Source organism: Rhodnius prolixus, unplaced genomic scaffold, assembly GCF_049639745.1.
Source record: "Rhodnius prolixus isolate KJV_2025 unplaced genomic scaffold, Rpr scaffold_2, whole genome shotgun sequence".
Classification (NCBI taxonomy): domain Eukaryota; kingdom Metazoa; phylum Arthropoda; class Insecta; order Hemiptera; family Reduviidae; genus Rhodnius; species Rhodnius prolixus.
In genome coordinates, this window is record NW_027411592.1 from 37,152,902 (window position 1) to 37,169,501 (window position 16,600).

At 32.9% G+C, this 16,600-nt stretch overlaps 1 protein-coding gene across 1 annotated transcript in view; it reads left to right on the forward strand.

Annotated features, from left to right (window-relative positions):
• The first annotated feature begins 10,679 nt into the window (after nt 1–10,679).
• Nucleotides 10,680–16,600, forward strand: part of LOC141449575 (uncharacterized) — a 42,425-nt gene continuing 36,504 nt past the window's right edge. Inside the window, exon 1 of the mRNA XM_074119124.1 lies at nt 10,680–10,739. The gene's annotated coding sequence lies outside the window, so the exon portion shown is untranslated. The remainder of the gene's footprint in view (nt 10,740–16,600) is intronic.

Consider the following 16,600-nt stretch of genomic DNA (forward strand, 5'->3'; position numbering starts at 1 on the left):
CCATTTCAATGGCATTCACTCGGCACATACTGTCATTGAAAGACTTCGGCGTCGACTAGCATTTAATCTCTAAATATTTACTCAAACATGTTCCCGTAGTCGTCTAATGGTCAAAAAAAATTATGTAACAAATGTTTCTAAACAATTAGATGACTTGAATTACATTCAGAAATATAAAGGTGTTGGAATTAATCAATCACTTCTTATATTAATAACTAAAATAATATTTATAAATGTTTTATGAGTGTTTGTACAGGCAAATGTGAAATTTAATGATACTCTTAAGGGAAAAGTCAAATAAATTACGTAAATTTGTCATTAAGCTTGTAAATGTGCCACTTCCAATTGGGTATCTATTTACTTTATTGCAGTTACATAAGAAACGGTTTCTTTGGATTAAAAAAAATCATGTAAGCTCACCACTGCTTCCGAGTATGAATAATTACATAGTATGTCTAGTTTCCAATTCTAAAATTATATCTTTAAAGGTTTGAATGTTATGTTAGATAATTTTTATGTTTTCAACTTTATCATAAAATTTATTCTGTGTGAACATTATTGGGATAAATGCTGCACTAAGAATTGTTTTTATAAAATAATAAGTTATATTAATCCGCTCACAATTACCTTCAATATGTACCGAGTGTTATGCCGTTGATTGAATAGCAGTTCAACAACATCCTCCATTAAACTTAAGTAATATTAACAGTTAAGTAATAGTGTGTACATTAAACTTTACTGGATTATTTAACTATTAGAATAAGCAATAATTCTTACACTTCAAGAACATAATCCAGTCTCTTTTCTTATGTAACGCATCTCAACTTTGATCAAGATGATATTTTTACTTTATTTTAACTCTAGGTAAGATAATTTAGGAATCGCCATCATGCAGATATTCGATTCTGTATTTACATTATACAAATATCTTGCCAGGATGTTGTAAGGTCCTTAACTCTAAAAATTTCTGTTTTTAAAGAGTTCTAAAACATAGAAAATTTTGAGAAGTTAAAATTTCAATTTTTTTATTTAAATGCAATAAGTGGATGCGTCAATAAAAGTTTTCGGTAACAATAAAATTAGAAAACCGGAACTCTACTGAAATAATTTTCCGCTTTAGTGAGATTTTCTTTTAAAATTACATTTATCACTTTTCTTTAAACGTAGTATGCCAAAGAACAAACACTTTTATTTGAATATTTATTCTGAGAATAATCCACCTTTGGTAGATTCTAGGGGAAATTAAGGGTTGAAATTCTGTTTTAAATGTTATTTGAGGATAATGTAAGTCCTCATTAACGTTATGATACTAGTAGAGATAAAATTTGCCAGAAAAATCCAAAATTTGAAGAAATTTTATTGAACAAAAGTACCATTTAAAAAAAAATGAGTTGTTTTCAGCGAAACTCTGTTTAAAAAAAAATTGTGATAAAAGAAAGTGACAGTTCGTATCAGGTTATTTACCTTCTCTAACTGCAATTGTTGCAATCATGACCACTTTGTTCATTCCCTGCAATGGGAAACGATTATTTTTTTTCTTGATAACTTTATTAAAAGTTAGGACTGCTACTGATGCAATTACTCTTGCGTGAAGTTAATCAATGGACTGATTCTTGACATGAGAGGAGTTACCATCGTTGGTTGCTCTCAAAAGAGTCGAATTATTGATCGCCACTTTGGATTAATCACGCACCTGGCCGTCGAAGTCGAGGGTTGTGATTGTTTGGAATAGTTCATGAGCAGAGCTGGTATTTCTTTTCTGTGAGATGATTGAGCCATAAATAAATCATTAAGATGCTTGGCTGATCCGAATAGTTTGAGTCTGTGAGTCCAAATCGGTATAAGTAGCAGGAATTTGTTGTTTAGCTTTGATTTTGATCTTCTATAAAGAAATCTTATCAGTTTTTCCACGAGTTCTATAGTGAATTGTGGTTTCCATGTTAAACATTTTTCAATGTACAGTCCAAGATATCGTACTAGGTCAATGAAAGTAAGTACAGTCTGGTTGAAATAAACTGGTCTCTAAGAATGAATGTCATTTTCTGGCATTTTTCATTCACTTCCATTTTTCACTTTTGAAACCATTCTTAAAGAGAATTCAATTTTGTTGTTGAAAGTAGTGCAAGATGATTAGACTGGCTTTGATGAAGAAGAGAGCATTGTAAACTGCAAAATGTAATCATTGAGGTTGGAGGTTACGAAGGTCCGAAGTACTATATAGGATGAACTGAACGGGTACAAGAATTCTACCCTGCCACTCACTACTGGGTGAAAATGAAAGTTTTCAGCTTCGTGTTTTACGCAGAAGTAGTGATTAGAAAGATGCGACAAAAGTATTTAGAAATAGTCGTGAGGTAAAATACTTTTAAGTTTTAACATTAGCTGGGATAGGAAACTTGATCGAATGCTTCTACAACGTCGAGAATTGCATCCGATCAATAGAATATAATTTTCGAAATCAAAATTGATGAGAACTGTATTATATATGTATAATTTTATTTCAGATATAGCTGAACACATGAATATTTCAAACAGTTGCTCAGGATGGTTCCATTTATTCCTGACTCATCCTCAAGTAGTTCAAATGGAGTATGAAGAGTAGGTTCATATATAGCTCTTATTCTCGTATCACAATTCGTATCTTTTACGCTTTAACTGTTGAAAAAGCAGAACAATATCATCATGTAAGATCTGGTTAGAAACACACGTCCAGATATTAATGACTCCGGGTTAATAGTAATAAAATATTTTGATGGAATCAGAAGTACTTTATTTAGTGTGGAAAAAACAGAAATATCATTTATCTTAAAAGTTTGTAAAAAGAAAAACTCTATTTTAGTCTAAATGAATTATTTGTCCCCAGTTTTGAGTGTTTTGTTTCATCTTGTTTTGTAAATTCTTTTAAAAAACAAGTTATATTTGAAAGTAAAATGTGTAAATTTTACTTTCACTGCAGAAAGTCCTCGCCATAGTTTTAACTTTTACATTTATTTAGCCATTTTGATTCCTTTCTTTAGTTTTTTCAAACTAAAAAATTCTTTTTTTCCTTTATTTATAAATTTAAAAATCTGTATAAAGACGCACTCTCTATGTGAGAAAATCAATGACACTGGTCAGTCTCGAAAGAAATCTCGAGGTTACGAGCGATTCTGTCAGCGAATCAACAGTTATGTTTTCAACTTATTTAATTATTAAAAATTTTCATAGTATTAACTGCAAACTTTGATAAGACTTTGATAAGCAATGTTGATTGTCCTTAACAGCTTAACAGGGAAGGGATTAGCAAGAGATACCCGGGTTGTATCCAGCTGCCGGTCTCTTTTTTTATTATTATTATTATTATTTATTCCTGTAGCTGTCCAGTGATAGCCTCTGCTGTTAGTACGAATATATTTGGATTAGGATTCCTTTTAATCAAATTCCTACCATATTTCTTAGAAAAGGAGATTCTTCTTTACATGTAGTAACATGTCTGTTCTTCTTCATTGAAAGGATGTTAAATCCATCACTTTACTCTAAGCAATTCTTCAACAGAAGCACAAATTAACTGAAATTTGAGATTCCGTCCATTTAGAACGTATTTATCTTGAGCCATATTTACTCATTTACCATATTATTTGCTCAACTATAATTTGGCAGTAGGACGTTAAGCCCGCCTGAAAAAACTCGTATTACTTTACTTTTACTTACTTTACTCTAAGCAATAATTATTTTTTACTTAAATATGAATGGAAAAGTGCAAATAATAATTACAAGTTATATATTGTATTATCAGTGCTGTGCAATAAAGGCAGTTTATCCTTGAGTCATTTTATTTTTTTAAATTTTATTTCACATAAAACTATAAATCTTCCTTAATGTTATTGCTATTTTAAGTGCATTTTTTTATGGAACGTGTGCATTTTGTTGTACAAAAAAATTTGCATCTCGTAATTCCAGAACAGATTATGAGCAAATTGAAATTATTATGCTCAAATAGGAGAATTGATATATTGTTGAATAGAATGATTGATAAATCTGGAACGATTTAATTGTTTATCATTAACTATTAAAAAAATTTCTATTTAGTAGTGTATTTAGTTATGACATTACACTAGTCTAACCAATAAAAAGGCTGTTTCAATAAGCATTATTTCAGTTCCACTTTCTCCTATTAGCGACGTTAAACCAATAAAATGCAGTGTTTATATAATTTTCTGGTCGATTGAAACCAATAGTTTTCACCGAATTCTTTTTTTTAATATATATTTTATTTATCTTTTGTTTAATTGATCCAAAAAAAAAAAAGATTGCTTTCAAGTAATAAAATCATTGGAAGCGTACTATAACACAGACTGTTAGTTTAAATTGAATCCGGCAGATCTACTCAGTTGAGTTGTTGATCAAACTAAAATAGAAAAATAATAGTAATCAACAGCAGTAAGGTCCCATTTAATAACTAAATGTTTAAGTGTAGTTAAGTTGGTTAGAATGTGTATATTTATTAATGACTACATTGTGAGTAAAACTGTATAAAAAAAGAAATATTAGTGTAATTATAGGGTAATATTAATGAACATTCAAGTGGTAATTATTACTAAATTTTACTGCTGCTGTTGCTCTATTGTTGTTGTGATTCCTGCGATTAGAATTACCAGTTTTCCTGGTAAGAATGGCTAAATAACGATTTGAAATCATTATAGATCGTTCATATTATAATTTGTGTATGTTTCTAATCTAAATGATAATAGTTCACTATTAAGAACTAATAGTTATAAAACTCGACTATTCCCTAATCTTAATCCTATTCTTATTAACAAAACTATCAGTAATAAAACCCAAATTCGTGCCTAAATTGAATTCGGTAATCAAGAAGCCTCTACAATTATTCACATGATTAATTAATTAACAGTGAGCTTGATGAAGATAATTTTGACCTAACAATAGAATCAGACGTAAAGCTCGTCTGTGTAAATAGCTCGTCTTATTCTATCCATTAAATTAGTTATTATATAATGTTTACAACTTCCAAATTTTGGAAAGTTATTCGATATACGTTAAAATAAATTATACGCGCCTGCCTATTAGCTTACAGGCTGTTAAAAATTATATCAAGCATTGACACACTAAAATTACATCGAAGATTTGGAAGATATTGTCTCTTGATTTCACAATTTGACTGAAATAAAAGTGATACCTGTTATTTGCGAATCAAATTTACATTGTAAGGTCTAATTTGAGTTTTTTTTAAGGGAATAATTTTCTTCAACCTTAAAACTGGGGTTTGCATTCAGCATCGAAAAGAACAAAATGCCTTACAGTGACGCAATTATTAGCTAACTTCCATTTATTTTCTTTAAAGAATCATCTCCTTGTTCCTCCTTAACTTTTGAAATAAATCACGACTTAGAATTTCTTCTTTTTTTTGCACTTTAATTTTGCAAATTAAATTAAACATTGGTACACGGTTCAACTAAACTTATTAAAAGCTGAGTATGTTTGAATACTAAAGAATTATACAACTACAATTAATTTTCTCCTCTCTCTTCGATTTAAATTCCATAAAGAGTTACTTTCACCACGCTACCAAATTGCAATGAACAGTAAGATGCTGATAGCCCTGCTAGAAAATCTGCACAGTAATGTGCTATTAGCTGTTCATTAGTGGTACGTGACATAACTATCATTATGTGGGTGAGAACGTTAGTTAAAGCTCTAGCTAGAACCCACAGATGTTGTACTGTTGGTGACCATGTGGCTCTTACATCACTAGATACTGAAGGCCCTCTTTACTCGCTGCAAGTCAAGATCGTAGACTTAGCATCAGATTTTTTTCTTTAAACTGGAAAAATTTCGGGAGTTTATTCATAAGGCTAAATAAGCAATCCAGTTAATTAAAAAACATCAACTTTTAGTTATTCCAGAAATGGAAACGAGACGAAACAAGTCCCACAAATTATACTGAAATTACGTAGACCTAACAAACTCTTAGACAGCTCTGATTTCTAATTAACCAACGGGTCCTCCCTGAAACCTCTCTGCTGTAAATTCTTGTAATACATCTATCTCAGATCATTACTGATTCGCCCTTTGATGTTTATGATAGGCGCTAGGTAAGACTGCAATAAATGCGTGTTTTCTAAAATCAAGTGCTGTGGTTCAAGCGGATTTGAAAAATTTACAGGTAATTTACAGGAAGTACGCAAAATAGAAGACCTATAGGACAGGAACTAGACATATTTCTAGACAACTAATGTGCTATAGAAGCAGAAACAACTTTACAGGGATCGACGATAGCTTAAATCCAAACTTAACTATAGCTGGAAATATTGATAAATATATACATTCCTATAATTTGGTTCGTAAGCATTGTTTTGTATTTTGTAAGGCAGAAACAAACTGCCTGGAAAAATCAAAGTTATTTTTATTATAATATCAAAAGTGTAGCAATAAATTATTAGTACAAACTTTATTGATTTCCCTTCGGACTAAAGCTGTTACTGTTGATTCTACCATTCTACTTCATTCTTCTGACCCATGTTATTCATTATTTAGAATATCCTTTCAACGGGAACACACTCGGCTGGCAGGTTGAAAATGTTAACCTATATTTTATATTTTACTTCATTTTGAGATTAGTATTCAGCATATATTTGGCGCTTTTAGATTTTTATTTAATAACCGGAACTAAATCATAGGCTAGCCGATACGCTGGGACCGAACTGTAATGCGTTCGTGTGGCGAGGCTAAAGATATGTATATAATATTGATTTGCTTATTTTGTGCCACCTCGTGCAGCGGAGTAAAAATAGAGATTCTTATCTGGCGATTAAGAAGAAAATGTATTAATTCCTTGGTCCTAATACATATTACATCTTATAATAAAGAAATAAATATTTCTTTCGTTGCTGCGAGGAGAAGGTGACGGGCATTCAAAGGACATGTTTTACACATCGTACGATACAAATGCAAATTTTTTTAAGTTATTTTTAATCTGAAATTCATCTTAAAGCAAATAGCTACATTCAACCTTTCTGCTACTTCAAATGCCTACTAAATTTATGTAACATATTTAGCAATTCCAAGTATTATTTACTAACTTTTAAAGTGAGAATGTGACGTTAAAGTATTATTATGTGGTTAAGGGAACGGTCTCGCGCTAGTCTTGCGCCTTAAATTTAAAAAAAATTAAAAAAATGAAGTACTTGGTTATTTATTTTTGAACGTAGCAGATATATATATTATTTAAATGGTTAAAAAAAGGCAATTTATGGGAAAACTTTCATGGTAGATGATTTTAAGCTGCTATCAAGGTTCTATAAAAACTTAGTTTTCTCTTTTATTTTTGAGCCATCTTCCAACCACCAAATGTTTGCACTCCTAATTCAAATGAATAACAAACTAGTTAGCCCATAAACTAGTATCTTACAACATGCGATTTTTAATCGCAAAAACTTACACCAATACACTAAACACTAAAATAAGTGTAATACAGTGGCGAATTCGTTAGGTTTTCTTCAGCATCAGAGTTTACAGCCTTCCGAATAGTGGCATTAATAATGCTCTAGTGTTATAAGATTGTTCACCTGTTGCAACAACTTGTAGAAGTAATGTAGAAGCATGATGATGTGTTTACATTGCCCAAATCTAGCGCAAGCCTCTCTTGCAAGCTGTGGTAAGAGTGAAAGGAGGTCTAACAAGTGACGTCTGTCCAGTAGTGTAGAGGAATGCCAAACGTTCAGTACAACTAGGTCTTAACGCTTGCACTCGATGGTAAGTTAGATAATGAAAGTTAACTTTACCTCCTACTGAATTTTAATTATTAATGTAGACTGTCTATAATTTTGTTTTATTTTCTTTCCATTTTCTCTTTTTCTATCGTTATATCTTTATAAATTAAAAAGCAACTTTTATACAATTATTTAATGAGTCGCGGGTGGAAAAAATATTTTTTTGTCAAAAAAACTTTAGTTTTGAGGGCTTCCAATAAGCGACTGAAACTCCAACTATCAGAGAATCATTTTTATGAAAACATTTTTCCATTTTTTTTTTTTTTAGGATTTGTCCGGAAAATTGTGGCTCCTCCTATTTTCTTTAAGGATTAGATCGGCACCTTTTATTTAAAAAATTTACTCTGAGAAATTTATTTTTGGGAGTTGAAGGAATAAGTGTGACTGCCCTTTATGGTACCATTTCATTACAATATATGCATTATTACTAACCTAATTATATTTTGCTATACCTTACAGCACTAAACATATTGTACTAGTACCTCATTATACTAACGAGATTTAAAGGTGATGTTTAACATTTATAATACCGAGTTTAAAGATCATTTTTAGATCGGGATTATAAAGCATTTGTTCCCTTCTTTATTTTATTTTTTTAATATAAGGCGCATCCTCAACTGTGGTGCTTGGAGCCTTTTTCAGTATTTTTTCGTTAAAGACAACACTTACGATCAACTGATGGCATGATAAAAAAAGGGCATCCTTCGAATTCACTTCAACGGCATCCTGTGTTAATCGACTCATGATGGTTATCGTTGGATGGCCCTCATTCAATTCCTTCAAGTAGTTTTGTTTATACATATACAGGGTGATCCATTAAAAAACGCCACAATCGCTAATAACTTTTTAGGAAAGCGGAATTCCGGAAAAACCCACGAAGTAAATTATATGTTTTTTTTGGTCTAGTTTTCAAATTTTCCACCCCCGATGCTGTATCTTTATTTTTGGCGAAGTTACGGCCAAAAAGCTGATCCAAGTTTCATAAGGACCACTAGTTTTGACAATGATTACGAAAACTACCTAAAAAATTGTGAAATATAACGTTAACCTCGTTTCGATATTGCTTATATTTTTTGAGATATTTAAGATCAAATTAACAATTTTATCTATTCGTGATATTAATTTTACACCAGAAATAAACGTTTTGGAAGGTCCTTTGATTTGTAAAAAATGTTATTTGTGACGCAAAGAACAAAAATAATATTAATTGAAGATTTTTAAAATAAATTTGTTTTATCATCAAATAAAAGCAATCATCACATCATTTTAATGTACCCCGTATGCAAGACTTCTTGAGCTATGATTAGGGTAAGAATATCTTGCCAGGGATGGGCGGGTGTTGGTCTAGTGGTCAACAGCGTGGCTTTGTAAGTGGGAGATCCCTAGTTCGAATCCCGCATATGACTACACTTTATTAAAAACGTATTATGATGTATTAAGTATTATGAATGACTGCATACGCATTGTAACTTTGATCTTAAATATCTCGACTAATATTAGGGATATCAAAACGGGGTTGACGGCATTTTTCACTATTTTTTACGTAGTTTTCATAATCATTGTCAAAACCGGTGGTCCTTATGTAACTCCGATCAGGTTTTTAGCCATAACTCCTCCAAAAATGAAGATATAGCATCGGGGGTGAAAAATTTGAAAACTAGACCAATAAAAACATACAGTTTACTTCGTGGGTTTTTTCGGAATTTTGCTTTCTAAAAAAGTTATTAGCGATTGGTGCGTTTTAAATGGATCACCCTGTATATTTAAACAATTATATTTACTTGTTGCCAATAGGTAGTCTTTAAATAAAGAGAGTTAAAAGACAACTCTGCCCATCATCAGATAGTGTGAATTTTAAGGAGCTCCGAGAATAAGAAAATCTTAAGGCCAACACAGCTGGTTTCGAACCCGAGATCTCCGCGTGGGAATCTAGTTCGCTAACTACTTAGCTATAACCTTCTCTATATGCCATTATTACAATAACAATTGTATTATATTATGTAATTACAATTGTATTACTTTGTAATTTGTAAAATTTGGACATGTTGGGGCACAAACAAGATTTGAATTTAATTACAAGTGGTGTAGGTGAATTCCACTCAGCATACTTGAAGATTTGAAAGGAAGTCTGGTGAAGTGAAATCAGCATCCTTCTCCATTCACCAGCTAACTAGACGAACTGTGATCGTGGACAGTAGCCACCCTACCAAACTTTTTTTTCGTTTTATTTCCGTTCCACGGGCAGAAAGTACAATATATCCAAAATGGAATGGGATTAATGCTGATTTTCAAGGGACACAGCACTGGAAAAATTGTCCAGTCTTTTCTAAGAATGTTATTACTCTTAACAGCCCAAATTCAAAAAGTTACTTTGATCTTATATTTATATTTCTGCATATTCAATTGGAAAAAAGGATTATATAATCTCAAAGTAGCTTCTACGGAACTAGCTCTATTTTTTAAAATCGAAAATAATGTCATTTTAAACATATCAGCTAATTGGCATTCAATATTACTGGAATGTTGAGGAAGAATTGTTTTTGTTCTGTGCGGAGTACTGTATGAATTGGTATTCATCTTTTCATTAAGTGTGTGATTATTGTTCTTTAATTCATTATGCACTTCCTGCGCATTTAATTAAGTTTAATTATAACTAGATTTATGTTTACATGTGTTGTGTGATTGTTATAAACTGACTGGAGAATCTCTTTTTGTAAAAGTTTTGTTCGTTGCACAAATAAAAATCGTATCTGCAAACACTTGTAAGGTCGAATATGGCTCTGGCACATATAGAGGGGTCAGCGAGTCACTCACTCACTCTCTCTCACTCTAGAGAACCCCCCACAAAGAGAGAGCGCCAAGGAGGGGGATCGCTGAGTAGTTGGTAGACTCCCCCTAAGATATTTTACAGGACAACCATGTGAAAGTTGTGTCTTTCACTTCCGTCCATCCAGGTGTGCTGATGATAAGGTAAGGGCAATCAGTCTGTGTATGCATGCTCTCTTATTCAGTTTTCTAGTCTTTCAACAACCTGCATCACGGAGCTTTTTGGATGTAGCTGTAAGGAGTTATCAGTGAAGTGAGTTTGTATTGTCTATTAAGAATAACTTATAGAAACATCGTACACATCTCTTATTTGACTGCGATTAGAAGTAATAGTAGATTCAATAACTCAACATAAATCTAAAGGAAAATTCAAAAATTGATGTAGTTTTCAAAGAGGCATTTTGTTTTTTTATCGCTTTTGTAATTTGCTTAAATAGTTAAATAACCTTACTTATACAATAATAAACACCGAAAACAAATGGAAGTAAATATACTTTTCTGCGTTATACAAAAATAATCATTAAATTAATTGTGATTTTAACAGCATAAAAAATAGAAAATAATGAGGTAACTTTAGCAAGAAAGAATTTTTGTTTTGTTTGTAGTGGAATTCTAAAGCAGGTTATAAAAGTGAGTTATATTATTAGTCTGTGTCTAGTCTTTGACCTCTAAACATCTTTGACACGAACAGAATCGAAATAATCTGCTGTGAACATTCACACGACCTTTTCTTACTACTTATGATTCAAACCCATCAAAATTCTTCAAACATTGAAAATTTAGGCACCAGTTAATTCTCTCGCCAACATTATAGTTTGTAAAAATGTACATTAGACTGAAATCTTTACTTTACAGTGAGGGAAGGGATTAGCTGTGAGGTTAGCATACTGGACTCCCACGCGGAGGTCCCGGGTTCGAATCCAGCAGCTGACCCGTAGATTTTCTCTTCCTAGGAGCCTCTTACAGCTCACTGTCCGGTGATGGAAAGTGTTGTCTGTAACGAGAGAACACTGTCCGGAGGCCGGTAGTGCACTGAAAAAAGCTCCGGGCGCCAAAAACCTTAGATGTTGACGCGCCTTAAATCATAAAAAAAAAAAAAAAAAAATTTACTTTACAGTGAAGCATAGCCCCGACCAATACGAAGTTTATACTGTAGAATGGGCTAGAAGGCATTTTCGAAAAATATGAACTATCCATTGAATAAAAGAGAGGTACTTACTGTTGAATATTTTTTTAAAAGTCGGTATTAATAATGCATTTAACCTTCCTTTCCAAGAGATAGGACCATCCTTTACGGTAAATAGCCCTTTGAAGGGAATCTATCCTAATTCTCTCTCTTTCTAAAATGTGTCAACTGAATTTTAAAGGAAAATGTTCCAAATATAAGATGTAGATAGAAATAGAAGCCGATTTCAAAGAAAATCTTAAATACTGAAAGTTTTTGTCAGTAAAGTGCACTTTTCTGCCGATTTTCTCCAAATTAGGAGATTTAGTCTCACAAGTGATTTTTATTAAAAATATATAGGGGGCAAGGCAGCTGAACATGTTAAAATATCAGTTTAGAGTAGAGCCTAATCTCCCCCTCTTTCCCAAAAGTCTCTTAATCAAATTTTTCCGGAAAATTGTAATATAAATTTAAAGAAAATTGTTGCCATTTTAGAGAAAATATAAGCAAAACGAACCGAAAAATTGATTAACTAAAGTGGTTTTTCCGATCAATTGATCTTTACCAAAACTTTATTGGTGGAGTCCTTTATTAGCGTCTAAGGCTGGAAACATAGTGGAGCGGCGAGCAAAGCGGCGATGTTAGCGAAGAGCAAAGCGGCGAAATCAAACACAAGTAAACATATGGGACCGCGCATAGTGGCGAGCAAAGCAAAGATAGAGCAACGCTATCTATAAAGAGTAGAGCGAAGCGTTATGACATGTTTGATTTCTTCGCTCTCATCGCGCTCAATTTGTAAAGGTTATTTTTCAAAGGTTATGGATATTGATACATTTAGTTTAGTTTGTTTAAAGAAACCTCTGTGGGACCATAGTATTTGCGAAGCTACAACAGTTTTTAACAATTAATAATTAATCGTTAAAATTAATTAACAATTAATAGTTAATGGAGAATTCAGGTAATTTTTGCTACATTTAATTTGGTTCTCAATACCTTAATGCTAACTTTCATCTAAATACTAGGCAAAATTAAATTACATTTTCACGTCCTACTACTTCTGATCAGGACGAATTCTCCAATCCTTCTTCTGTAGCGTCGTACTGCTCCAGTTTTTCAGATGAACAACATTAATTTATGACAAATCATGGTGTAGTGATTTAATAAAATTATTGTGTTTTTTTAATTGACTAATTTCTTTTTATCTGTATATATTTCTATTTATTTTGATTATCGTATCTTAAAGTAACTGCTAGGATTAATGGGGTTACACAGATTTGTATTTAGTTAATAACCTACATAGTTAATTTTTCTATATTGTGCCTAACTCATGTTATGAGCTGTATTACTCAAAAACAATAAAATTTGATTTTGATTAATGGGGTTACACTGGGCTAATATGTAATCAAATGTTGATATAGATATTCGAAAATACGCATGAAACTTGCCAGGATGCTCCCGAAGTTGTTGGTACAAGTGATGAAATTCACCAAGTTCATTTCTAGACTTATTTATGTCATGTACACTGCAGCTCCTACTACTAAGCTGCTGCAAATACCAAAGTTTCAACGAAGAATTTTCATATAAAAATAGTTCCTCCATCTTGTTTTGTCAAAAGGAGAACGCGACTAAGCTCGTCACTATGTGCATGCGAATCTTTGCTCGCTGCTCGTCGCTCTCTTTGATCTGAAGTAGCTATCATCGCCGCTTTGCCCGCCGCTCCACTATGTTTCCAGCCTAAGTGTCAAATTTGAGTTTTCTACAACTTTTCAATTTTTGAGTTACCATGGATACGGAAACACACACACAAACAGACCAATTCTTAAAAAACAACTTCCTCACTTTCAAGAATCTCTTACAGTGGATGTTTTCGTTGTAAAATGGAAATTGAAAATCTGCACGATTACATTTTCTCTCACTATTTCAGATAAGAGATGGTAAAAATAGCGTAGAAAATAATTTGAATTATAGCAAAAGATACAAAATTTCGTGGAATACTCGTAAAATTTGCGTTTAGTTTCCTTCATGATAAGAGCAGATTTGCCATTAGGTGTTGAAGTTGGAAGAAAAATATATTCATGATTTGTGTTTACCATTTAATCTTCTCTAACTATTAAGATGGGGTTAATATTGATGCAGAAGTGATTACTGAATCTTGATGATTTTTTCCCCCTTCTGGGAACAGACAATGACCTTTAAATTTAATTTCACGATTATGGAAACCCTATTTCACTCTCAGTTTCTTATCACTTTTTTACGTGAATGAAAAATTCGTTTAGGACTACCTCAATCCGGTTTTAGGCTAATCAGTCAATACCACATCCTGTCGTGCCCTTAAAATGCCTTATCTTAAAATTCATTGTTTATTATTTTTTTTCTTTATCTAACAAGAAAATCTAAAAAGTATAGAAAATGTATTTATATTTTAGAACAAAAAACAAAAATTAAGGAGGAAATAAAATACCGAAATAAAGCAGAAGAGATTGGAAAGTACTTGATAGAAAAGGACATTAAAGAATGTCTAGTTTAAAGGAGATTTAAAGTAGGTAGTCTTAAGACGATATGTAAATAAATAAATTATAATAAAAGAAAAACAAATTGTAAAAGGCAGACTGTAAGAAATTATATAATTTATACATATTTATCCATATATAAATCCATCTATTACAATCTCCAAGATGACGTAAACGAAATTCCGCGTGTACAGAACAAATCGCTAAGAAATATACAATATCCTCTATAGCGTTCAGGGTTGCATAACAAAACAACTTTTACTGTCCTCATCGTTTCCCTCTTTGGGCTGGAGTTCAAATATTCGCCTCTCATCTTTAAATAACATAATGATATAAGGATAAGATGCAATTATGTCTGGGTGAGTTTCTCCCTTTAATGAACATCTGAATTCTCCATTGAATTAGTCCAGTAAGCCTCTTTTTTGGCAATGGAGTTTTCAGACTTTTCATTTACTTAAAATGAGATTCTTGCTGTTCTAGCTAGTTTAAAAAATAATTTATTCCTGGTTTTAAACGGTTTCCTTCCTAACTTTATAAAAATTTACCAGAAGTATACGAGGGTCGTTTGAAAAGTCCGTGCAAAAATAAAAACTACTTAATTTTTTGGGGTAAACCTTTTTTATTTTTCAACATAGTCTCCTTTTAGGCTTATACACTTCGTCCAACGCTGCTCTAGTTTGTTGATCCCTTCCGAATAATAGGATTTGTCCAAGTCTGAAAAATAGCCATTCGTTTCTGCAATCACCTCCTCGTTTGAATAAAATCTTTTTCCCGCCAGCCATTTTTTCATATTGGGGAAGAAATAGTAGTCCGAGGGAGCCAAGTCTGGAGAATAGGGGGGATGTGAAACGAGTTGGAACCCTATTTCCATTAATTTTGCGACCACAACTGCTGAGGTGTGAGCTGGTGCGTTGTCGTGATGGAAAAGGACTTTTTTGTGGGCCAATCGTGGGCGTTTTTCTTGCAGCTCGGTTTTCAAACGGTCCAATAACGATGAATAATATGCACCTGTAATAGTTTTACCCTTTTCCAGATAGTCGATGAGGATTATTCCTTGCGAATCCTAAAAGACAGTCGCCATAATCATTCCGGCCGAAGGAACGGTCTTCGCCTTTTTTGGCGCAGATTCCCCCTTGGTAACCCATTGTTTAGATATTGTTCTTTGGTCTCAGGAGTGTAGTGATGTATCCATGTTTCATCCACAGTGACGAAATGACGCTTAAAGTCCTGCGGATTCTTCTGGAACAGCTGCAAACCGTCCTTGCAACACTTCACACGATTTCGTTTTTGGTCAAGCGTGAGCAATCGCGGCACCCATCTTGCGGATAGCTTTGTCATGTCCAAATGTTGATGCAAAATATTATGCCGTTCATTCGAGATGCCCACAGCACTAGCAATCTCACGCACCTTCACTCTTCTGTCATCCATCACCATATCATGGATTTTATCAATGATTTCTGGAGTAGTAACCTCAACAGGGCGTCCAGAACGTTCAGCGTCACTTGTGCCCATATGGCCACTCCGAAAATTTTGAAACCACTTATAAACTGTTCTAATCAAAGGTGTAGAGTCACCATAATGTTTATCAAGCTTCTCTTTAGTCTCCTGAGGCGTTTTGCCTTCCATAAAGTAGTGTCTAATCAACACACGAAATTCTTTTTCGTCCATTTTTTGAAAATCACTCGACTTCCTCGATTCAAACGAATGCCAAACACAAATAAATAGACCGATCTAGCTGAAACTAGGTGTGTGTTCTTCCAAGAGATGCTACTAACTAAACATAGCCACGATACGCGCCAGTGGTGCTATCTCTCTGACTTTGCACGGACTTTTCAAACGACCCTCGTATTTGGAATAGTTTTTTATTTTTATTTCATCTCAACTACAGTTTATAATAAAACCATTGTTTTCTTCTTATTTAAAAGAGGAGAAAATAAACGGTAGCTGTTATTAGGCACATCTTATGGTAGCTTTTATTATAGGCCATGACATTTTTAAAAAGTTTCCGGGCAGATTCTGACGTTGGTGATCTTGACAGTTTTTTTATGTTTTTTCTTGAAATGTTAAACTAAAATTATTTTGCCTATTTTTTTAGGCGGGGCTTTACATCCAACTACCGATTAGGTGTAGTGGGCGGAGGCGTTTAGCAAACATACTTTACTGTAAATTTCTTTTATTAACCTTTAAATAAAATCCAAGGCCTAAGACCGGGAATCGAACCCAGAACCACAATGCATATTAGCTTTGCAGGTCTCGCCTCTTAACCGCTCGGCTACCGTGGCGCCGTAAAAACTAAAATTATTTTAAGATATCTATTATTTTTCGTAGAA